The sequence below is a fragment of the Herpailurus yagouaroundi genome, unplaced genomic scaffold, assembly GCF_014898765.1.
Source record: "Herpailurus yagouaroundi ecotype Mexico unplaced genomic scaffold, PumYag 210, whole genome shotgun sequence".
Classification (NCBI taxonomy): domain Eukaryota; kingdom Metazoa; phylum Chordata; class Mammalia; order Carnivora; family Felidae; genus Herpailurus; species Herpailurus yagouaroundi.
Window position 1 is genome coordinate 24,285,726 of NW_024412441.1, and position 23,761 is coordinate 24,309,486.

General features: G+C 50.4%; 1 long non-coding RNA gene across 6 annotated transcripts in view; it reads right to left on the reverse strand.

The window, feature by feature from the left end:
* Positions 1 to 790: 790 nt before the first annotated feature.
* Positions 791 to 23,761, reverse strand: part of LOC121016456 (uncharacterized) — a 68,881-nt gene continuing 45,910 nt past the window's right edge. For 3 of the 6 annotated variants that reach the window (XR_005784286.1, XR_005784287.1, XR_005784280.1), the window contains 3 exons: positions 5,015 to 5,100; positions 3,245 to 3,411; positions 791 to 2,177 (listed from right to left, as the gene is read on the reverse strand). This is a non-coding gene — a long non-coding RNA (uncharacterized LOC121016456). Of the gene's footprint in view, positions 2,178 to 3,244; positions 3,412 to 5,014; positions 5,101 to 11,416; positions 11,525 to 19,065; positions 19,305 to 23,761 lie in introns of those variants that run through there. The other 3 variants (XR_005784282.1, XR_005784285.1, XR_005784288.1) reach the window with 3 other exon arrangements.

The following is a 23,761-nucleotide window of genomic DNA, read 5'->3' on the forward strand; positions in this document are numbered from 1 at the left end:
GAAGAAGAAGAAGAAGAAGAAGAAGAAGAAGAAGAAGAAGAAGAAGAAGGGAAAACAAAAATATTGCCACATGACACAGAGGGTCAAGGACATACCCAGATGCCTCCAAATCTGAAAATGATGCGGAGTTGGAAATCAAAACAAAATCTAAGACTCTCCAAGCCCTAACATATGGGCCTTAGACACACATATGGTTTCCATCTCTAGCTGAGAGTTGGATCTAAATGGAGTTTCAAAGCACATATGCAGTTTCATAAATAGAATTAGGTAGATCAGGATACCTTCCAACCCAGAAGTTTAGCAATGTCCTTTGCACAACTAAAGATCTGCTGTTCTAAAATTTAGTCTTTGTTAAAATTTCCTGGCTGGTCTCGGATCCTCATAAAGTTTGGTTTTTACACGTGTTGGGGAAGCTTTAAAGGTTTGCTTTGGGAGAAGGCTAATGAGAATCCCAGAATTTTCATTTTGGGGTAAAAGGATATGAACTAAACCACCCACAGTTTGAACCTCTGAAAAGCATACCTCAAGAACGTGAATTGGGGGGATTGACCTAATGTATATCCCATCCAAAGAGCTTGACCAATGAGACAGCTCTCAAAGTTAAAACTCAGGCATTTCTTTTTTTAATTTTTTTTAATGTTTATTTATTTTTGAGAGAGAGAGAGAGAGAGAGAGAGAGAGAGACAGAGCATGAGTGGAGGAGGAGCAGAGCAAGAGGGAGACACAGAATCCAAAGCAGGGTCCAGGCTCTGAGCTGTCATCACAGAGCCCGATGTGGGGCTTGAACCCACAAACGGTGAGATCATGACCTGAGCTGAAGTCGGGCACTTAACAGACTGAGCCACCCAGGCGCCCCGAAAACTAAGGCATTTCTATGATCAAGAAGTATTTACAGAATCTAGAATTGTAGCTCTTTCAGATTCCACTGTCAAAATGTAGTATTCAGCCTCCTCCAAGGACCATAAACATAAAAATATAAATGAAAACTCCAAAATAATGGCTATGCAGTGAATGAAGAAGATGAGGGTATACCCTGAGGACCTAATTGTCACCATTTGCTTTAAATTCATAGAGCCACTGGTCAACTCCCAATCTTATCAGGGTAATGGCAATATATGTAAGAAAAGTCCTTGTTGCGGGATTGAGGATATGGAAATTTTATATCCTGTCTATTTCATTTCATAAGCTTTCCTCTATTTATACCTTGCTTCCCAATAGGCTTCTGTTTGGGAGAGGGTTTTAATGGTTTGCTTTTCCACTACTTTTGGGCTGATTGGGTTTGGCTATATTTGTCCAATATCATCATATAATTTCTCTAAATGCTATGGTTTCTAGAAAGAGAGGAGGGGAAAAAAACCTAGAATGGTGCTGTCCTTTCCATTGGTAAATTGACCCAAACTTTATAACATTAACAGATTTCTACCCAGCCAGCACTATCTAACTCTAATAGCAACCGAAATAATGGAAGTGTTCCATACGAGGTCTTGCAAATTAACCCTATCATCTGTACAACCATCAGATTTCTCAGAGAATCTCCAACCTTGCCCCTTCACCTGACAGTAATTGTCTGGATTAATTCATCTACTTTGTTAGGGAAAGGGTGGAAGTCAACCAGGGTACAAGTTTTATGGTTAAGCTGTGGAACCTGTGTCCTTCCATATGAAATTAAGCTAATGTTATTACTAGGTGAATTCAGAACTGTCTCAAACCAGTCTACAAACGCATGGCGGAAGAGTGAATAAATCCACATTTGCCAATGTGTGTTTTCTCCTCTGGAGCACAGTTCTTAGGACTTCTAGGATTTGGTAGTAAGAAGCACTTTAACCCACCCTCTTGTTGACAAGACTGAGGTTCAGAGAGACGAAGTACCCCGCCCCAGTTTACACCTTTGGACTCCCATCCCAGGGCTCCTTCCTCATCATACAACACGCCAACCAACTCTTCTCAATATTCATAACGAGGAAAACTAGTTGTGCGAATCCTGAGACCACATAACCAAGGCTAGAATAACTTGAGTTTCTAAATCAACCATTTGAAAAGCTAACAGGAAGTCGAAGAAGTCGACTGGCCACCAAAAGGTATTGTGGAAAGAAGAGCAAAGTCTTGAGGGTAACGGGTTCACGCACAGGCTGTTACTCTTCTGAGGTAGGCTAACCGGAATGTTCCTGGAGAGCATCCTGGAAAGAAAAAATCAGAAAGGTTTCACCTGCTCAGCCCCTCCTTTCTCGACAAGTGAACGTTGGCATCCCACCCACCTAGAGAGTAGGAGCTCTTGAGAATTCACCATCAGAGACAAGGTCACCGAACACATGGACAGTGTCCAAAGCTCCTCATTGAGGGGGTCAAGACAAATCTTTCTCTCTCTGAGAGCTATTAGACTCAAGAGACCCTTTTCCACCTTCTAAGGTGAAACCCCAAAAGTCAGATTGGAAAGGAAGTGTTTAGGGAGCCAGAACCTCACCTCTGGCTCTGTCTGGGAGTTAGAAGCAGGTTTCCTTTATAGCGCAGTACATCCTCTTGCAGCCCTGCATTAGTTCAGCACCTCCTTCTACCAAAAGGGGTTTTCTAGAAGCTGCACAGCTAGTACACATGAGCAGAATTGCTCGCAAGCCCTTACGCCAACAGTTTGGTTTCCATACTAGACGGAAGGATTGCTGATATTGCCAGCTGTGACTGTGTGGCTGGAGTGTCCCTGTCCCCAGGAATAGCATCAGAGAATAGAGGGCGGAGAGTTAAACTTGGCTTATCACAGGGAGTCACGCACACCGTACGTAGGTTGAGCTGTGTGAGTCCTTTCTCTGTGCTGGAGAAGATAATATGGACAAGGAGTCACATGCTATTTCTGCACAGCAGAATGCGTTTTTCAACAATCTCTGCTACTAATTAACACAGTCATTCTCCACTGAGAGTCACCACCGAGCGAATGAACACTCGCTTTGTGCCGTATCGGGCACCATATCCGGCACTCCAGGAGTTGACTGGGCAAATTCTCTGCTACCTTAATCATCTTCGGGGGTGTCTCCCCCTCGAGCCGCTGGTGCCACTAGGCCAATATGCACAACGGGTTTCGGACTTGAATGGAACGGACACGGAGCGCCCTCCTGGGGTTTTCTCATCTGGTGCGATAGGGGTTTAATCGTGATGCTGGGTGATTACTAATGGAGACGGAGCCTGGATTCTCAGCTGCTGTGAAAGGGGGGATGGCAACAGATGGATTCGGCATCACGTCCTCCTTTGTACGAACCTGCGGGAGCACCGCGTCAGGCAGAACTGTTCCGGAACAGCATACCGATGAGGCAAAGCAGGGTTTTTAGGAAGCGTCCTACCAAGTGCTCCTCTCCAATTCTGTCTGTTGGCGTTTCCATTCAGCACCTGCCACCTTCTCACCCGGTCTCTTTGAGATGATGGCCACTTAAGGGAGGGGAAAAAAAACAAAAGAACAGAAATAATAAGGAATGCAGAAAATCCTTCCTTTCTTCTAATCCTGAAACATCCCCTGATCATCAAAACTTTGGAATCTATTAGACGTCCAGGAATATCTCAGTGGTAGGGCGGAGTGCAGTCCATAGAAAGTCCATATTACCTGTACTGGGGACGTACCATGCCATGCTATGGTAACAAAGGCCAAAAGAGGAGGAGCTTTTCTCTCTGCTGGTGTTTCTCTCAAGACTCATCACCCGAGAGAAGTTTATATCTGGTGCATGCCAGGTCCAAGGATGGTCAGGAGGGCCCTCATCCACCTACTGTCTCGGGGATCCAGGCTCCTCCCATCTGGCCAGGCTGTCATTTCAACACATGGCTCCCAGGGAAGAGAGAGTATGGAAAACTCTTAACTGGCTCAGACCAAAAATGACACGTCGCTTCACTCAGAACGAGCCTGTTGGGCAGCTGTAGTCCGACGGTCTCCAGCCACTTTCAGGGCAGCCGAGCCTTCCCGTGTGCGCAGGGTGGAAGGGAGACTAGATATGGAAAGCGCCAGGCATCTCTGGTCACTTCCACCAGTGGCCGAACCCATCCACTAAGGAGCAGATGTTTTCATGACAATCATCCTCAAAATTGTCAGTGGCCGCCACCTCAGAAGACTGCAGCAAGTCCCACTGCTTTGGGGACAATGAACTCCCCATGATCTGAGGCCCTGCCTTCCAAGCAGCCACGAAGGGCCAAGGCTCTTTCATCACCACCATCCAGGAGCACTGGGTCATCTACTTCTTACCTGAAGATACAGACTAATTCCTGCTGTGTCAATCTAGCCACCAAAACACCAAGAACAAGAAGAGAAGGAGACTTGAATTCTCCAGAATCTCTCGTAGCATAAGGAATCAGCTTTTGGTGAGGAACATACTTGAGTCAGCGATTGGATATCAACTCCCAAAGGCCAGGGAATCATGTGTCCCACAAATAAAACCGAAGTTGTTCCGGAGGCGGGAGAGAGAAGGCAGGAGGAGATGCCAGAGAAGATCCCAACCCAGAATAACATCTGTCTAGAAATCTAGAGAGGAGGACTGGGTGTTGTATGTAAGTGATGAATCACTGAATTCTACTGCGGAAACCAATACTGCACTGTATATTAACCAACTAACATTCAAATTAAAAAAAAAAAGGGGGGAGAGAGAATAATCTGTCTCTAGAAATCTTTCTAGTCCCTGAAAAATCTACCAAACTCAAGAACAGTCCGTGTAAGAGTGACCTTTGATGAAAAAAACACTTGGAATAAGGATTCCAGTCAAGTCTGACCAGATCCCCAAGGGCAGGAGCCCCGCTGACAGCTGGCTCACACAGGGACATGACCTTAACTGTGCTGGAATGTGTGCTGGTGAGGGCCTCCAGCTACTCCATAGGGAAGGAAATGCAGCAGAGTAAAGCAATTAACTCGTTTTATAGCGTCCCTGCTAGGGCCTTAGCGTTACGTCTCCTGAATACCTACAGCAAAAGTACACCTGCTTTCACCTCTTAGGGAACTTTCCAAACGGCCTTACATTCATTTGGGTATTTAGCGTGGCTTCCCCCACCTCACCTCCACTCCTCGCACGCGCACGCTCAGAGCCAGGACCCAGAAAAATGTGCCTCTTCTGCTAGAATCGACACAGTGCCGGGGTCTACCTGGAAATCAGACAGGATAAAGGAGAAGCCATGTGGCATCACGGTTAGCACCAGGGCTAAGTGGTACAATTGTGCCCGTAGTGGGTATCCTGGCTCTAAGTCCACACTTCCATTAAGAGCCCTTATCTAGCTGGTAGTTAAATGAGCAAAAGATTCTCTAACTGTGAGTGTAAGAGCCGGAGTGGTGTAAGCCTCAGTAAGCGTTGGCTGCTGTAATAGCTACTGCCCTCTATGAATACGGACACAGCAGAAAAACACGGTATTATCACGACACCAGCTCAGCTGGGCTGGGGGTTGCTGGGGGACGGGTGGGGGGGGGGAAGGAACTAGCGCCGGGAACCCTACAAATGACCTGGAGGTCACAGCATAAGAACGTCCACTTTGTTTTAATGAAAGACTCAATGCTGTTGAGAAACTTGAGGCATCAGCTAAGTGGAAGGGAAGGCAAAAGTCACCTTCCAGAAGCTCTGAAATTACTTGATTGGCAGAGACCATGAGTGCCCCCCCCCCCATTATGCTCTCCACTTCTTCCATAGCACCTGGTCTTTGCAATGGGACAGAGATAGGTGTGGCCATGAGACTGGCTGGGCAGGGGGATGTAGGTGAAGGTGTTACGTTGGCGCTTCTGGGAAACTTCCATAGGTAACAGCAGGCGTCTGCCCCTTGCCACACCTTCCCCATCCCTCTTTCTTGCTGGCAGGAAAGCAGGTGTGATGGAGCAGCTCTGGAGCAGTTATCTTGGACCAAAAGATGTCCTTGGGAACGGAAGCCCATGCAAGCCCAAGAAAGAAGCAACAAGAGCGGCAATTAGGCACCGCTGAAGGGTAGCGTGTTAGACAAGCGAAGCGATCGTCACTCCAGAGGAGAGACACAAAGCAGAGGAGGGCAAGGCTAGCAGAACCCTTGACCATCTACGTGCAGACTTCCGTGCAAAAAAAAAGTAAACTCTATCCTGCCGAAGCTACAGTCACACCGGATCCCATTTTGTGCACAGTCCAACTTCATCCTCAATGGTGGTGACTTTCGCTACCTGTGCAGCCACTGATGACATTTCCACATAACCCACCTTGGCCATTCATTCTATTGCTCTTCAATGGTCAGGGCTGTGAGCACTGATGATGCCTTTAATCCTATTTTACCAGTGTTATCATCTCACACCCATCGAAATGCTCTTCAAAGCGAAGCTGGAGTGTCAGTCTGACCATTGTCCATCGTGCCTGGATGTTGTCACAATTTTCACAGACTTCATTAACACAACAACAACAACAACAACAACAACAATGATGGGAACCATGACAAAGCTTTGCAATTTTGCCTAGAGCTGGCCCGAGGAAGCATGGGAGCCATGGGAGGCTATACGAAAACGATTATTGTTCCGAAAGGGCTTCTGGCCTCCCTCCATACAGAAGTGTCATCGCAATCATGAATTCGGCATCCTCTAGGACTCCCCCAGCGTACAGCCGTATTCCTATTGAGTGGTCGCGGAATGTAGGTAGGCAGCACCCAGCCCGCACATTCCGGCGACTTCTCCGCCCCAGACGCCACGTCCTGGAGACACCAGCTGCTGGCCCGGTGAATGGTGATGCCAACTGACGCCCGAAAAGGAGAACGGAAGTGGCAGGAAGCAGCTCCAGCCAGGTGCACCAGGCACCCTGGACATCCCACACACCACTGTCCTCCATGACTGATGGGAAGTCACGTGACCAGGCCAAGCCGCCACCCTACCTCCTTGACTACCACTGCCAGGCACGCAGAGTTTGGCCCTGGGGTCCCAACCCACCCGTTATTCAGTTGGCAAGGATTTTTTTTTAAACCCCTGAGTATTTGTGCTGTTTTGCTCTTGTATTAACATCATTGGGTATTATTCCACTTAATCCTCGTAACAAATTTTGCTACGTAGGCATGGGCAACCCCGTTCTTGGTATCTTGAATCGAGGAAACAAGGCCCTGAGAGTTGCCGACCGCCCCTATGCACCCCAAGACCCGCCATGGAGCAGGGAGATTCCAGCTACCTCTGAGACCCGCCCGGGGCGCGGGTTGAGGGGACCATCCAGGAGGGTGGGCTTTGGGTACTGCCATGAATACAGGGAGGGAAGGGGCTGGAGAAAGGCTTCCCCAGGCTGCACCCTCCACTCTGCCTTCCTCCCACCTAGGTCCCTGCTGACCTCCCCCCAGGAGCTTGGAGCCTCCCCCCAGCAGGCAGCCACTCAACCCTATGCAAGACAGAGACAGAGGCTTGACGCACCAACCCCCTGAGGGAGCCGAGACATTACTTGAGAACCAAGTGAGGTCTGTCTTCCATGATTTGTCACTTTTTCACTGAAGATGGGAAATGGATGCAATTTTGTTGTGGCTGCTGTTCTTTACTGCAGTCCGAGTGCTAACAGAACCCGGCTCTCTCTCTCTCTCTCTCTCTCTCTCTCTCTCTCTCGGAGGAAGGGGACATTTGAACTGAAACACGAAGTGTGGAGTTTAGAACTGATGAGTCAAGGGGGGTGCCAAAGGAGCCTCACTAGAAAAGGGGAAGTCAAGATTTTAATGTTCTCAAGCACAAGCCTCTCCATCAGGCAGTCCAGTGTGCGCGCGGCTAACGAACGGGCGCACTAGATCGGTCGCTCTCAGATTGATCGGGGGGGCTGTATAAACCCTGCGGCAGGAAGGGCGTGGGTGTCCGGGGCATCTTCGCCCTTCTTTTCACACGGGCGGAAATGAGCAATGTGCATCGAGCTGCGCGTTCTCTGTTGTGATTTCCCCACTGAAGCGCCGGGGGTTAGGCTGTGATGAAATTAACACAGCAGAGTGACCTGTGATAGGGGTTAACCCGCAAGGGCAGCGGCAGCCTGAAATCCGCATCCTGGCGTCCCGCGCTCGCCGGCAGAAGGGAAGCGTGCAAGGGCGCTGCGAGTCAGCCAAATGATACAGCACTACTATATCTAGACAGTGTTTTCTTTTCTGGAAACTAGAAAGGTCTCAGAGACAGATGGACTTTTGGTTTCCGAAAACTGTAAACCAGGGAGACGAGACACAATATGCACCGAGAATTGATGTCAGTTGTATTTATGCTTTTTTTTTTCTTGCCAAAAAAAAGAAAAAAAAAAAAAAAAAAAAAAAAAAACCAGTAGATTCGGTTTTATTATGTGGTGAAGGATGTGCTCTGTTTTGTGTAAAGTCTAGTGATCCTTTTGGTGACAAAATAGAAAAATCGGAACTTTCCTTCTTTTCCTTGAGAGATGATCAGAGCTCGTTTATGAACCAACATTAATTTATCAGGGTTAAGAAAGCAAAATCAGGGGTGGCTCCGTCGGTTAAGCACCTGACTCTTGATGTCGTCTCAGGTCATGATCTCACAGTTCATCAGTTCAAGCCCCGGGTCGGGTTCCATGCTGGCAGCACAGAGCCTGCTTGGGATTTTCTGTCTCCCTCTCTCTCTCTGCCCCACCTCCAACTTGCCTATGCACACATGCTCTGTCTCTCTCTCTCTCTCTCTCAAATAAGTAAATAACCTTAAAAAAAAAAAAAACGAAAGAAAGCAAAATCATCAGTTGGATGCTTGCTGTGTGCTGAGTGTTTACATCTTTAGCGTTGCATTTTTTCACAGTGTCCCCTCTAAGGTAGGTTGAATTTGGGACCATTCTGCAGTTGATGAAGGTGAGGTTGGGGAAGATTAAATCATTTTTCCAACACCACGCAACTAACAAGTGTTAGAACTGGAATTCAAAAGTCCGGAGAACAGACCCCAGGTTTCCAACTCCGAGAACAGGTTGTTTTGCAGTGTGGTTCTCCCACTACCGGATGTTGGTATGGGTAAGAATTTTGCCTGGGGTAAAGGCAACCCCACAGTAAACTGCCTAACTGTTCTTGAAGGTTGATTCCGTGCCAACCATTTTATTCGCCCTGTTTGAGAAGGTCAAGATTAAACCCTTAGGGCACCATCTCCCTCACGGTCCACACGCAAGGTGCATTCTCAGTGTCCCTCCGTGCATTCCTCTTAACCCCCCTGCCACCTCTGTATCTCTCCACACCCATTGTAGAGGTAAAGAAAGTGAGAGCCGGGGGCGCCTGGGTGGCGCAGTCGGTTAAGCGTCCGACTTCAGCCAGGTCACGATCTCGCGGTCCGTGAGTTCGAGCCCCGCGTCAGGCTCTGGGCTGATGGCTCAGAGCCTGGAGCCTGTTTCCGATTCTGTGTCTCCCTCTCTCTCTGCCCCTCCCCCGTTCATGCTCTGTCTCTCTCTGTCCCAAAAATAAATAAACATTGAAAAAAAAAAAAAAGAAGGAAAGTGAGAGCCAGACAGATGACCTAACTTACCAGGTGTCCCATACAAATAAGCAGGTAAGTGCCAGAGCCAGGGGAGACACCCCAAATTCCCTTGGGTTCTAAAGCCCATGTCCCTCTATTACTTCTCATAGATTCCATCACCATTTAAAAATAGTGGAGACCTTGAGACGGCACACTCCAAATCCCTGTATTGACTTATTAAAACCTGGAGCTCCCACAAAGGGGAATCGATCAAGGTCAGGGGTAGGCAGAGAGGGGGAGCCCCACAGGCGAATCTGCCCCCTTCGCCGAATATCCACGTATACCGCCACAAAGAAGAGGTGCCAATACATGGGTGCCGGGGGCTCAAAAGGAATATGTAGCATTTCATTTCGAAAACTACACAAGGATTCAGGGAAAGAAGATTTGGATAAAAAAGGAATGGACCTTGTACGTGAAATGGGAGCTCAGAAATGCTCACAAGTGACCAGCGTCACTAAATAATTAATCAAGAGCAGGCGGGAGGTGGTTTGAAATGTAAATGGACGGATGAAGGTGCGATGCTGTCATCCAGGAGAGGGTGATGTGACCAGAATTGTGAACCAGCCTCACCTGCCCCCACTAAGGGCACAGCCACAGAGGAAGAGAGGCTATCAGACCAAACCACCCCAGAACCCCGAACTCCTGACTTTGACCTGCCGTTCACTTTCATGTCCCGCGCCCCAAAGAGATGTTTAAAAAATGATGAAGAGCCAGCTGGGCACGAGGGAGGGGAAGAGAAGCCATCTAAAGAAATGTTACCTCACAAGGCTGCAGGCGACATACTTGAGAACAGCTTTCTTTTCCTTGCGTCTTCCGGCTTCTCGGAAAACAACGCACCTTTTGTCTCTCCTTCCCAGCCACCCCGCCGCCCCCCCCCCCCACTTCCCAAATTCTCTAGAGCTCTTCCTGCAAGTGGTTCTCGTGACTCAAAGACAGACAACAGCTGCAAGCAAAGGAACAAAAAAGATTGACAATGAGGAAGGAGGCAGACAGAGAAACTCCTTTACCGTATCACGCCAGATGAAAAACAAACCAACAAAGTCTGCGGAAGACAGGCTGTCTCTCCTCTAACTAAACACAGATCAAAAGTCTCTCTTCTAGAAAAATGCGACAGCTGGGCGCTTGAGTCACAGCATCTTCGATCGGGAACACGTATCCACGCCTAGCATGGCCCCTGGTACACAGTAGGTACTAAATGTGTGCCAGTTCTCTCTCTCTCTCTGTCTCTCTCTCTCTCTCTCTCTCTCTCTCTCTCTCTCTCTCCTGATCTACTACATTGTTCCAAAAAGGCAAGAGGACCCTGACTCTGTGAACCTCTCTGAGCTTCAGTTTTCTTCCCTGGAAAACGGATACAATCCCAGCGCCCACCTCAAAGGGAGAAAGGCTAGTGCCTGCCTGGCGCTCTCGCATGAGCTCCTGTAGTGCTGGTCGTTTCTTGGTTGGCCTGGGGGACCCGCCACTACTTCTGGGTGGCAGGAACACCGGGTTCAAGGTCAGGTGGTGGGAGAGACAGCTGATGAGGGGGGCGCAGGCCAGAAGCATGAATGTTTGGAGCACTGCTGTGCCCCGGAGGGGCTGTTGGGTCTCAGGGAAAGGGGCCAGACGTGGAATGCAGCCAGATGGAGGCAAGGCCAGCGAGGTCCTGAGCTAGTCCGGTCCAGGTGGGAATGGAAAGAGAACAGCTCCAGAAGCTGTTAAGGACACAGGGAAGTGGAGCTTCCCTGGGTGACCCCAACACCGCCCCCAGTGGCCAGGAGGAGAGCGAGCTGTCAGCATGGGGGTGGGGGCCCGAGTCGACAGCTGGTTCAGGGGCTGAATCCAATGAGCAAGTTCTTAGCAGCCCCGAGGCTGCTGCACCTTGAGATGTCACTGTTACTTTCCGCTTCTCTTCCCAGAAACTGACAGCTGTGTGCGCGCCTCTCCCTGCACTTCCCCAGGCACCTTCCCTTCCCCTCTGCCCCTCCCCCTTCTCTCCACTGCACTTCACCTTCCTGCTCTCCTTCTCTTTATCATTCTTACCTCCCGTCCTTTGCGGCAAAAGCAGGAGCGATCCCCTCCCCCACAAGAATTCCGCACCCACCGTGGGTCTTCAGGGTTTCCTCTCGCTTCTGCGTTTTGCTGGGGGGGCTGTGATCGTAAAGGACAGTGTCAGGAGAGGAAAGGAGGGAAGGCAAGGTCTTGTTTCCTTCCCGAGACTCCCACTGCCTTCCCGGCACCTCTCTTCACCCCCGTCCATCCCGCACCCATTGCTTCCGGCATGGTCCAAGGGGAAGCCAACTCTTTACCTACACAGTCCTGGTTCCTCAACCCATAATGGAAATAAAAATAGAGCAGAGCCAAGCACTGAGGCTTATCCTCTGATACAGCACAAGCTGCTATGGTGCATACATTTTTCCAAATTTAAAAACCTACTTCCTGATGCCTTAAGATTCAGGGAGACAATATTATACACACCCTTAAGTTCATGGACACTTTCTTTTCAAGAGTTTATTATTTACGACATGGTTTTCCATAGAAGACTTCTCGTCCGTATTTTCAAAAAGTTTATTGGCGGGGTGCCTGGGTGGCTCAGTCGGTTAAGCACCCAACTCTTGATTTGGGTTCAGGTCATGATCTCCGGGTTCTGGAGATCAATCCCCACATCGAGCTCAGGGCTGACAGCACAGAGCCTGCTTGGGATTCTCTCTCACCTCTCTCTGACCCTCCCCTGCTCATGCACACGCATTCTCTCTCTCTCTCTCTCTCTCTCTCTCAAAATAAATAAACTCAAGAAAGAAAAAGTTTATTGGCAAGACTTCTAAAACTCCACAACTTAAGGATCCACTCTTTTCCTGTAAAATATATGTAAAGAAATGACATCAGCTAGGCAATCCTATTTTTGAGAAATTGAAAGTTAATTTATATCTCATCTGGGAAATATTTTCCAGAGGGGGGAAAAATAATCCTAAAGGTAGAAATCTGAGCTTTTGGGTGTGTGTGTGTGTGTGTGTGTGTGTTCATTTCTCCAAGAACTGTGGATTTACACACAGAAGATTGTAACCAGCTGTCCCTCACCCCCCATCTAGTAGGGAGCAAGAAGCTCGTGGCTTGGACTTGAGTGAGAAGCATTTAAGCTCAATAGGAAGAAAGGATCCCTGACAATGAGGATTGTTAAGACATCCATCCTGGGCTTCAGGTGAGGGCAAAAGTAGGAATGAAAATGGGGCCAAGGGTGGAGTCTCCTACGAGTGTTGGCCCTTACAAGATGCCGCAATGGGACATGTAGACTGAAGGTCTGATCCCTGCCCCTGAGGGGATGATAACCTGCAGAGGTGCTAATATTAAAGCGTCCAGGTCTTTGAGTCTAAATTACAGTTTTTCCCACATACAGGAAATGTGCTACCTCGTACAAATAAGCAATGCAGAGGCCAAAGCACCACACAAGCCCATTGTAAGTGACCATGAGTCATGGCAATTCCCTCAGCCCATGCTCTTATTAAGGAAAGGCCACGGCGTCCATTTGAGCAGTAATCCCCAATCAGCCATAGACTCAGGGTCTGTCATGCAGGAAGCCAAGGACCCTGGAGTGTCGTTCACCCTACCCACATCAATGAGCTGCACTTGCCCAACCCCCCGGGGTTGAATGCCTCAGTAGCATTTCTTCAAGAAGAAAGCCACACACACAGTGAAAACAGTATCTGGCTGTCTCTCATCATCTTTGACTTGCCTTTGAATTTGACTTGACAATATCAGGCCCGTATCTGACAACCTAAGGGTGAAGAAACCTGCTTCTACCTTCTTGGAGATGGAACCAAGGAAGAAGCCTATCCGGGTTGCTCCTGGTGACCACCAGGGTCCCCACCCCCCCCACCCCCCACCCCCCACCCCCGCCCATTGGTGCCTTCCAACCACACAAAGTCAGGACCCTGAGATGACAAAGAACCTTCTCCCATTGGCAAGAGGCACGGGACACACCTCCAAACTTTGGGTGGAGGGAGCAGCCCTCCCAAAACCTCCTAACCCGTGGACATAGGCAGGTGTTGGTTTCTGGAATCCACGTGCAACCTACCAACTTCTGCAGGAACCGATGGCCACTTGAAGTGACTTTCTTCACCAGTAAGTTCTTTTTGCATGAAATACAATTCGGAGGCGGGGAGGGACCATGGACAGTCTCCATATATTTGTGAATTACATATATAAATACACACCTATCGAATACTTCTCAGTGTGTACAAGTATGCCCAAGCTTCACACGCTCCTTTACCATTGCCCCATTCCTGAAGGACATGTGGGCTGCTTTGCTGGGGGAGGGGATGGCAGGCCAGAGGACGGGAAACTTGGTTCAAAGGAGCGCGAAATGCAGAATCTGAACATTTTTGTGCACTGGGAACTGGTAAAGAAGGAGCAGAGACAGGAGGACGTGAGAGAAGAATGACCTCTCACTCAGTCACCATTAAGGGACAAACAAGTTCGAGAGAAACAAGCACTAAAGTCCAACCCCAGAGCAGGGACACAAGACAGAGATCCACGACTTCTGGTTGCCAGGGAAGTGGCGGAGACACAGCGGACCTGTCCTTTGGGTGAGGATTTAAGAGCATCCCAAGAAGCCTTCACAGCACAGGGAAGGAAAACCGACAACGTTTTTTCTAGCCGGGATCCCCTCCTCCACTACTTCTCAAACAGCAAAAAGGGAACGAAATCGCTGGACCCTTCCGCGAGGATGTGTGTGGGAAGGAGAGAAGTCTGTGTGTGTGTCTGTGACTCTTTCCTGGGGCACTGGCTGCAGGCGCGCGGCCTCAGGTGTCACAGCGCTGGGGTGAGCCTCCGTCTACAGCTGCCAGGGTCGGCCACAGCTGGAGGGCCAGCTCACCCCGGAATGAGCGTGTGTGCGTTCAATAGGGCTCAACAACCCGAACGCAAGTTTTCGTGCCCGAAATTACTAGATCAAGGGTTGTCTTGCTGAAGCTTGAGGACTGCGTGCCACTCATCCCTGTTTTTTAGAGGAACGATAATCCAGGTGCAGGGCGCGTGGAGAATGCTACATGAAGGCGAGAAGAGGGCTCATTTGATTAACAAATAGCCCGTGAAGTTAGCACTAGCCTCTCCCGCCCCCCCCCCCAGGACCTCTTCCTTGAACTTCCCCTCTCCCACCCCGAAGTCTGCTGAAGCGCCCAACGAGAGCGGAAAACGAAATCATTGCAAATCAAGAAATATGGAAGAGGCGATAGGCTATAATACAATGAGTTCTGTTCTCAGACTCCAAAGATCACAGTTCAAAAGTCATCTCCAGCCGTGACTAGCCGTGTGACCGGGAACCAGTTATTTAACCTCTCTGAACTCCAGTGGCCCCTGCCTAGACCACAGAGACTCTCAAACACAGCTGAGCCTTGAACCGTGCCGGGGTGAGGGCCACCGACCCCCAAGCAGTGGAAAATCCATGTGTAAACTCTGACTCCCCCAAACCTTAACTACTAATAGCCTACTGTTGCCAGGAAGCCTTACTGATCAGATAACGAGTCGATTGGCACAGATTTTGTGTATTACATGCTGCGTTCTTACGATAATAACACCTTTTTCTCTCTTTCCTGCTTTCTTTATTTGGTATTTCTAGGCTACACGGTTTGTCTGTGAGTTTTTTCGAATTGTTGCGGGTCTCCAGAAGATTTCCAATCCATGTATTTGAAAAAAACCCACGTGCCAGGTCAAACTCGTGTTATTCAAGGGTCCACCTGTCCTCCCTCCCTCACAGGCCTTGGCGGTGGGGCTTAGATGAGATGTGGTGCACTTGACCGACAGCCCGGGCCCTGCCCCCGCACAAAGTGCTCCGTGAGTGTTTTTGGCAAAAGCACTGGGGAATATCGGCTAAGGCCACACCAGTCGTTACGGAAATCGTCGGTTTAGGGGCGCCTGGGTGGCTCAGTCAGTTGAGCATCTGACCCTTGATTTCAGCTCAGGTCACAATCTCAAGGTTCATGAGTCAAAGCCCGGTGTAGGGCTCTGAGCTGACAGCACTGAACCTGCTTGGGATTCTCTTTCTCTCTCTCCCTCTCTGCCCCTCCCTGCACCCCCCCCACACACACAGACGCGCGCATACTCACTCTAACTAAATAAATAAACTTAAAAAAAAAAAAAGGAAATCGTTGGTTTAGACTGCTAAAGAGTCTGCACCAGTCTGCAGAAGAAAAGGCAGTATCCTCATTTCTTCTTTGAGGCCACCCTCTTCACATTTCCCCAGGAACATGTTTTTTGTGGGAGAACCCGGAGCTGCTCCCCTAAAAACAGCTCCGTGGGGCCTTTGAAGCCAAGGCCCAAGGGAAGCGCTAGCAGAAGGCAGAGCAGCTGTGGTTTCAAAGCGGGAGGATGAGCCCCTTGTTTTCCAATCACAACCTGCCTGGAATTTCTCTAGCCAGAGATCCAACCCGGCGGGCCACGGGTGGCGAAAAGGATTGGAGCACCAAACTCCTCTCCCGGCCGGAAGCGCAGAGAGGACGGGGACCCCGTCTGCCTGGATCACCGTGGGGTCCTGGACTGAGCCCGCCCGGCAGGAGGAGGCGCTCCTTGGGGTGCTGATGAATGTGTGAATGTGTGAACGTGGTGACGCCTGCAAGCCCCGAAGCAGGTGCGTTGGGGGGGTGGGGGGTGGGGGTGGAAGGGGGCACATGGAGCCTGAGGATGCGGCTGTGCCCAAACAGACCTGCAGTCTGAATGCCTGGAGAAGCACCTGCTTCTCAGCTCTGGTCCCCTGACTCAGTTCAGCCCCAAACCACACAGCGTTCCTCCTCGGCTCCACGGATGGCAGCGTGCTCTCACCCTCCGGAGCCTCGCCCCAATCTGGGCACACAGCTCGGGAACAAGCTGGAAATACGTGAACAGGCACACGGGCACCACCACCCCCCCCCCCCCCAGCAGTGACTTTCTGGACTGGGGGTAAGCCGAGTGCCTTCCACCCCCTCGGGCACCGTCAGGGGGCAGTTTCTGCTCTGGATGAAAGGGTGGCTCTCCTCCCCACACCCTTTCTACTCAGCTCCTCCCTGCTGTACTCTTGTTCTTTTTTTTTTTTTTTAATTTTTGTGTATTTATTATTTTTTAGATGTTTTTATTTATTTTTGAGAGAGAGAGAGAGAGAGACAGCGTGAGTGGGGGAGGGCAGAGAAAGAGCAGAGAACCCAAAGCGGGGCTCTAACTCACGAACCAAGAGATCACCACCTGAGCCGAAGTCAGACACTTAACCGACTGAGCCACCCAGGCGCCACTAAGTGTTCGTTATTTTTTAAGGAATCTGTACACCCAACATGGACTCAAACTCATAACCCCAAGAGATCAAGAGTGGCCTGCTCTACCGACTGAGCCAGCCAGGCACCCCCTCCCTGCTGTATTCTTTTTTTTTTTTTTTTTTAATTTTTTTTTTTTCAACGTTTATTTATTTTTGGGACAGAGAGAGACAGAGCATGAACGGGGGAGGGGCACAGAGAGAGGGAGACACAGAATCGGAAACAGGCTCCAGGCTCTAAGCCATCAGCCCAGAGCCCGACGCGGGGCTCAAACTCACGGACCGCGAGATCGTGACCTGGCTGAAGTCGGACGCTTAACCGACTGCGCCACCCAGGCGCCCCGTCCCTGCTGTATTCTTAACCTCAGTCGGTGTCGTGAACCCCAACTCCATCACCAAAATCCCCCCATGTCCCCCTTGCTGTCTCTCTCTCTCTCTCCATTTCTTTCTCTGTCTCGCTTTCCCCACCTCTCTCCCTGTGTTTCTCTATCTCTCGGACTCTGTCTCTGTCCCTGTACCTGTCTCTTTCTTGGCCCCCCTCCCTTACCACCCCCCATTTTCCCATCTCCTTTCCTCTCTCCTTTTTTCTCTCTCTGTCTCCCCCTCTGTTTCTCTATCTCTCTCTATCTCTCTGTGTATCTCTGTATATCTCTCTGGATATGTCTCTGTCTCTGTCTCTCTCATTCCCCCCACCCCCCGACCGCCTCCTCCCATCTCTCCCTCTCTGTCTCATTCCTCTGTCCCTCCTATTTTACTTTCCAAGTATGTCCCCAGTCGGGTCCTCTCCTCCCCCCACCCCACCAGAAGGGGCCCTCACAAAGCCTCTCCGCCCTCCATACTGATCTTTGGGGCACAGCTCAACACCCTCCACCCTTCCCTTTCCTAACCCACGCACCAAAATGTCTCCAAAGTGTTCCTCACGAAACACACTGCTAAGAGCATCTTCCCCGAAGTCACCCAGAGGGACCCCCACCCCTCTCCAAGCCCGGCTCCCACACCCCCAGCTACACAGTGCCACCACCATTGAGCACTCCCTACTGCCAGGGTCCTGCAAAGCTCTCTCCATACAACTCCCCGCTGAAGCCTCATCACGTCTCGGAGGCAGGAGGCTTTGCTTCTCTGTCTTGTGAGTGAGGAAGCCAAGGTTTGGGGATATCCATCGGGCATAGGTGGCTAGGAAGCAGCCGAACAGGACTCTCAGCCCAATGGGCCAACCCCAGCGGCACTGCCCTCCCCACCTGCCTTCAGCAATCGGGGTCACACAGAAGGCTTAGTCCCTCCCAGCCCCACCCCCAGGGCCAAGGGGAAGGGGTTTCCCACCCGCTTCAAGTATCCTCATAACCGAAGCCTGAATTAGTCGGTAGCTTTCTGGTGACTTGCTGCCCTTCTCACGGGAGTGGATACCCTGCAGATCAAGAGTTGGCACTCACAGAGGCTTAAGTGAAATCAAGTAATGGGCACATCGGTGAGGGAGCAGGTGAACGAACGCCATGCTCTCGAGGGGTCATATTTCTCCGTCTCTCCTATAACAGAACTCAATTTCTTTGCCGGCCCATGTTAGACATTTTGGAAGGAACCACGCTGCTTATAGAATACCAGCAGAAAGAGTCTACATTCCCATCGCTGAAGGATAGAGTCGCCATTACAATAAAAGCGCCGGTGCGTTTCTTACCATCGTTCTTGGCCATCATTGTTTACTGTGGGAGGTCCCCCTGCCTGAATTTTAAGCAGATGGGCCTGGGCTCCATGCACAATTTCCCTGATTTAGGAAAAATCATTTTCACAGACGGGGACGGTGGCACCTGCCAACCGCCAGAGCCCAACAGCAGCTTTGGTCGTGGTGCACCTGGATGCGGTTTTTCTTCACCGGCGACGTCTCCACAGGCTGCCTGTGCTGTTGGTCCCGATGACAACGGGGCCGAGGATGAGGCCGGGGCTCACCCTTCTTGGGGCGGCGGGGCGGGGGGGGGGGGACACTGAGATTCCTGGGCATCGTACCAACTCAGCCATATGTCACCACAGAAAGTAACTGCTTTTTCCATGTATGATCATAACTAATGTTGCAAAGCCTGTTTTGCCTGGATCCTTTTACAGGACCTATGTAAAATATGCTGTGAGCTTTCACTCCAGATTTCCTCCTTAGGATGAATGGCTCTGCACACACACGGGAACAAGTTCTTACTCTGTTCATCAGGAGTGATAATTATTCCATAGGCTAATTCCCCAAGTGTTAGTTATACGGGGTGAAGTTCTAGCTCGTAAACAGGAGCTGATAGAAACGGGGATCCTAATGGCCAAATACATCCTAATGTCGTTCTCCTTTCAATTCTTTCATTTTTTTTTTCCTGCCTTTACCTTTTAGAAAATGTTAATGTATTCCTGATGAATTCAGTGTGAAAAAAAAAATATGTTTATCAGCTCGGGTTTAAAATTTTTATTCATAATAAGAATATAGTAGCACCGCCAACCCTTTCCAGAGTCAATCCTGGAAACTTTGCCAGCTTTCCGGGGCATCCTCAACAAGATGACCGCACAGAAGAGTTACAAGTCAGGACTGCGGATGCCAGAGTGAGACGCAAGTGTATCTTAATCAGGTATCGGCGCTTTGTTCTTGCCAGGCGTGGTGTCTAGGAAAGCGCGCTCTGGTGGCAGATAACCCTGCAAGATGTCATTTGGTAATTGCATAAGCCGTGCCTTTAGCCAGGGCCAAATGGATGATAAGGTTGTCACTGTTAACAGGTGCTCGCTGTTTGGAGCAGACCAGACTTCCTCTTGCGAAACCAGGCTAGTGAATTTCTTGATCACATCTCCCCGCCTATCAGTGGCCGTGAGGGACGGTGAGCCCTGTGGCCCTTCCCTGCTCAGCCCCTGATCCTCCGTACCTGGATATCCATCGGGCCCTGGGTTTCCTCCGAGGGCCAAGTTCCACTCGGATGTCCCCCTCTCACACGGGCCGGCTGGCACTGTAATGTACATGGAGCCCACCTTAGCAGCGGAACCACTCCCCCCATCAACGACTGCATGCAGAACCCTGCGGCTTCCAGGGATGTATCCAGCGCCACAGCTGGGTTCTTTAGTTTGTTGTGAAAAGAATTCCAGTATGACACAGCTCCTCTCAGCACAAAGAAGTGCTGGTACACCAGGAAAAAAAAAAAAAAGGAAAGAAAAAAAAATAATAATGCCCCTGAAGGCAACACGGCCCTGGTCTGCTCCTCTCCACGGTAAACAGACCGTGCGGGAACCACGGGGCCCAGAACGCAGGTCCTGGCCACAGGGGCGCCTCGCACGCCTCCCGGGCGTCTGGAGCAAACAGTGCCACTCGCTCTGTGGTCAGATCGGGGACAGCCAGTCCTCCCGTTGTTTGATTTCTAAACTTGCCTCCACCTCCCGGAGGCCTCTGAGAGCTCAGGGCTTGCAAATCAACACAACATTTAATTAACTGCACATTAAAGTTTCCATCTTTCAAGGAAGGGAATTAGGGACAGTACACTTTCTGAAGCATTCATTAATGAAAATATAAATTCTAAAGCCTCCCCGAGTTCCGGGTGGTCCCCCTCCCACTCCCCCGACCCTAGGTGGTTGCCCTCCCTAATTCTCAGGGCTGGGGTTGGGCCGGTCCCTCCACATAAGCTGCCGGTGTCTGGGGTCGCCTTCCAGGGGGGCATTGTTAACCCTCTGAGATCCAGCCTTGGTTCCGCCACACCCCAGAGGCCTCTGAATTATCCCCAAGAGTTCTCAGGAAATACTCAAAACTGTCTCTATTGATACCGACTGGTGAGCGCTTTCTCATTAAAATGAAAGGTGCAGAGAAGCACTGTTAAGACATGCCTGGATAATATGATTAAATATTGTCTGCCGCCCACGGAATGGGTGTAAGTTACCAGCACCCCCTGAGGATGACAGAGACACCTGGACCACCCCAGAGGAGGGACAGGGGAGACAGCGATGGAAGTACAATGAGACAAACCAGAAGGTATCTAGGGCAAGTCCCCTTGGACAGCCTGGACCCTCCATGACACCAAAACTACCTGATGATTCAGGCTGAGGCCACAGACACGCACACGCGCACACACACGCTGACCGGAGATCAAAATCCACCGTGAGCGCAAAGCGCATCGGTCGGGAGCCAGGGGATGCCGGTCGCGTTCCTACCACAAACCCACTCTGCTCCGCTCCCACTCCTCAGCCGAAGCCCTTGCTTACACCACTGCCAAGATCACCGGCAGCGCTTTCTATCAGAGTTCATTGCCGTGTCTCTCTAAAAAGGGACGGTCTTGCAAGGCCTCGTTTTGTTACTTCTCTGGGTCTGTGTCTCCTCCCGATATCGCGAAGCCTTTGAGAAAAAGGAGTGGATCGTATTTAGTTTCATACTACACGTTCTGCGCATTTACTTAGTCATGCTCATCTGTCATTTCCAAGACGTGCCAGCGACGGGGCGTCAGGATCTAGATGCTGGCCTTGCCCTCCTCGAGGAGGCAAACAGCTAAACAGGTACGCGGACTAATTACAAATTCTAATCCGCGTTGGGCAGGTGAGACAACGAGGGCCTAAGGTAGGAAATGATGGAGAAGTGCAACGTCGAACTGGGTGTTTAAGGACGGCTTCTGCGGAGGGGACGTTCAAGGTGAGTCACAGAAGGAAGGGAAGGAGTTAGCTCTGTAGCCAGCGGTCGCTTGCACACCGCAGACACGCAACCGGAGATTCCGGATTTCTTGATCACTGTTTATCCACTAGATCCAAAACATTCAAATTAGGAAGAAAACGTGGTCGAAATATACTTGTGCAGAGGCAAAGCAACCAGGAAGTGAGTTCTCCACTCTCCCGGAGGAGGCAGGGCGTGGTGTGGCCCACGGGCTCCTGTTCCCTCGTGGGCTCATCCAAGCCAGCGAAGCACACTCCGGGCTCGGCCCTTGCTCATCCTCTGCCTCTACCTCTTTTTTCAGATCTCGGGTCCGTACCGGGACAGCAACCAATCCACCAGAGAATTCTAGGTTCTCACCCACAGTTCCTTTACGCCCGTCACTTCTCTCTGGTCTTTGGATTTGCTCACTGATGTGGCATCATGCAGAAGACAGCATCTCAGTGCCTTGGGTTCCGGCCCTTGAAGTCTCCCGTGGCATCATCCCCTATCACAAGATGGCGAGGGAGGTGCCCGTAGTCATCAGACCCCACAGCCGGTGCGGCAGGCTCTGGGTCACCGAAGTGAGTCACATCTTGCGATGCAAGAGTGATCTGGACCCCCCCCAGACGGCCCAGCCACTTGGCCCTCGCCGTGCCTGTCACCGAGCCCCCGCTCTTCTTTCCCTGCGTTATGGCTGTGAGGCTGGGACACATTCTCTTGCCCCCTCTAGGCTCTGTCCAAAGGAAAACTTATCGAGCGAGGCAGATTCTCCTGACTGCACCGTGACTGATACGCTCATCCCAGGGATAAGTGCTGTCTCTGATTATTTAATCAATAATTACTGCCCACGGGCCCAGGGACCTGTGAGGCACACCTAGTGGGGGGAGGAGACGAGGCGAAAACATCTGTATCTCTGTGCCCTGATGGGCACCAACAACATCTGGCTGCAAGATGTGCCTCCCCACTCCTTGAATCTGTCTGATGCCACTGACTGCCTTCCTCCCTTCTTTCCTCTCTCCTGCCTTTCACCATCCGGGGGGGGGGGGGGGGAGGCCCAACCCTGCATTACACCATTAGGGCCACACATATGATGATAAATCCAGTCCTTACTCTCAAAATCCCGGTCGAGTGGAGATCTGTGAGCAGACAGTGCCACGGCAGGGACAGGGTGGTCGCTGCAATGATCAAAATAGAGGAGGGAGCTTAGTAAACACCAGGAAAGTTTAGAAGATGCTACGTCAAGAAGCACATTACTGAGTGTAGAGTCATTTTGCGGGTCCGTGTGCTGGCGAAATGGCTTCCGACGAGTGAGCCAAAGTCAAGGAAGGCCCTCGCCTTCATTCTGAGAGTCTAATCAGCAGGTTTGCGTTACAGGTCCAGAAGCCACTTGTCTTCTCTTAGGGTATGTAGTAGCCACCCAATTATTTCATTCTGCTAGCATCTCTTCAAGAATCAGGGAACTACCGTGCCCCCTTAAAACCATCAGCAGGGATCAGCCACTCCAATGGGAATGCCCTCCAGGGCATTCGGACCCAGGAGTAATACAACGGAACCCCAGTGGTTGCCAAATGCTTTCTGCTGCAAAATTTTGATGGCTGGTGCTTCTTTAGCCTGGCCCAAGATTTAATTTGTGTTGCTACAGAACACTTTCATTTGTCACCGACAAAAGGCAATATTTCCAATATTCCTTGAGAATAGACTTCAAAGGTTTCAGCTCTTTTTTAAAAAAGCTTTTCAGCTTTATTTTGACGTGGCAGAAAAGTTTTGCATGCATCCTCGCATCCACTGTTGTGACAGCTGCATTTAATGAGTGCAAAATGATCAGAAAAACATCCTTTGCTGTGGGTTGCCAGTTGGTGACAGGGGAGAGGTGATGCTGTAATCAGAGCAGTGAAGTCACGCACACATCTGCTGAGGCAGAATCTCTGCCTGTCTGGTCTATACCAGGCAGCTCAGTGCATGGTCTCGAAGCCAAATGAGACCTGCACACCGATATCCAACGGACCCCCTTCTTCAAACAGCAGGGCAAGACTCACTTGGGTCACATCCGGCCACTGTTGCTGGAGGTTCATTCACATCTCTTTCTGAATCTTCCATATAGTTATCTTTCTGAGAGGTCTTTCTGGCTAATCTAACATATTTTTAATTAACAAACTCATGGTGGGGGGGGGGAGGCAAACTTTAAATAATTCACGTGTGAAGGCCCAAATCAGACAATGAAGGTCTTCCCTTAAATACGGAGAGATGTAGTAGATTAAACTATTGTTCGGCATATGTTCATTTCCCTGCCCCCCCCACCACACACACACATGCACACACACGCACACACACGCACACACTGACCTCCATGGGAAGAATTGACTTTATCGCACCGACGTGGAGCTTGACAGTGGGACTTCCTTTGGCCAATGAAAGGTGGGCAGACACGACCATAAGCCAGTTTGGAGTCTAGGTGGCAAGGCACTGCATGTTTACGCTCACTCCCCTGAGAGCT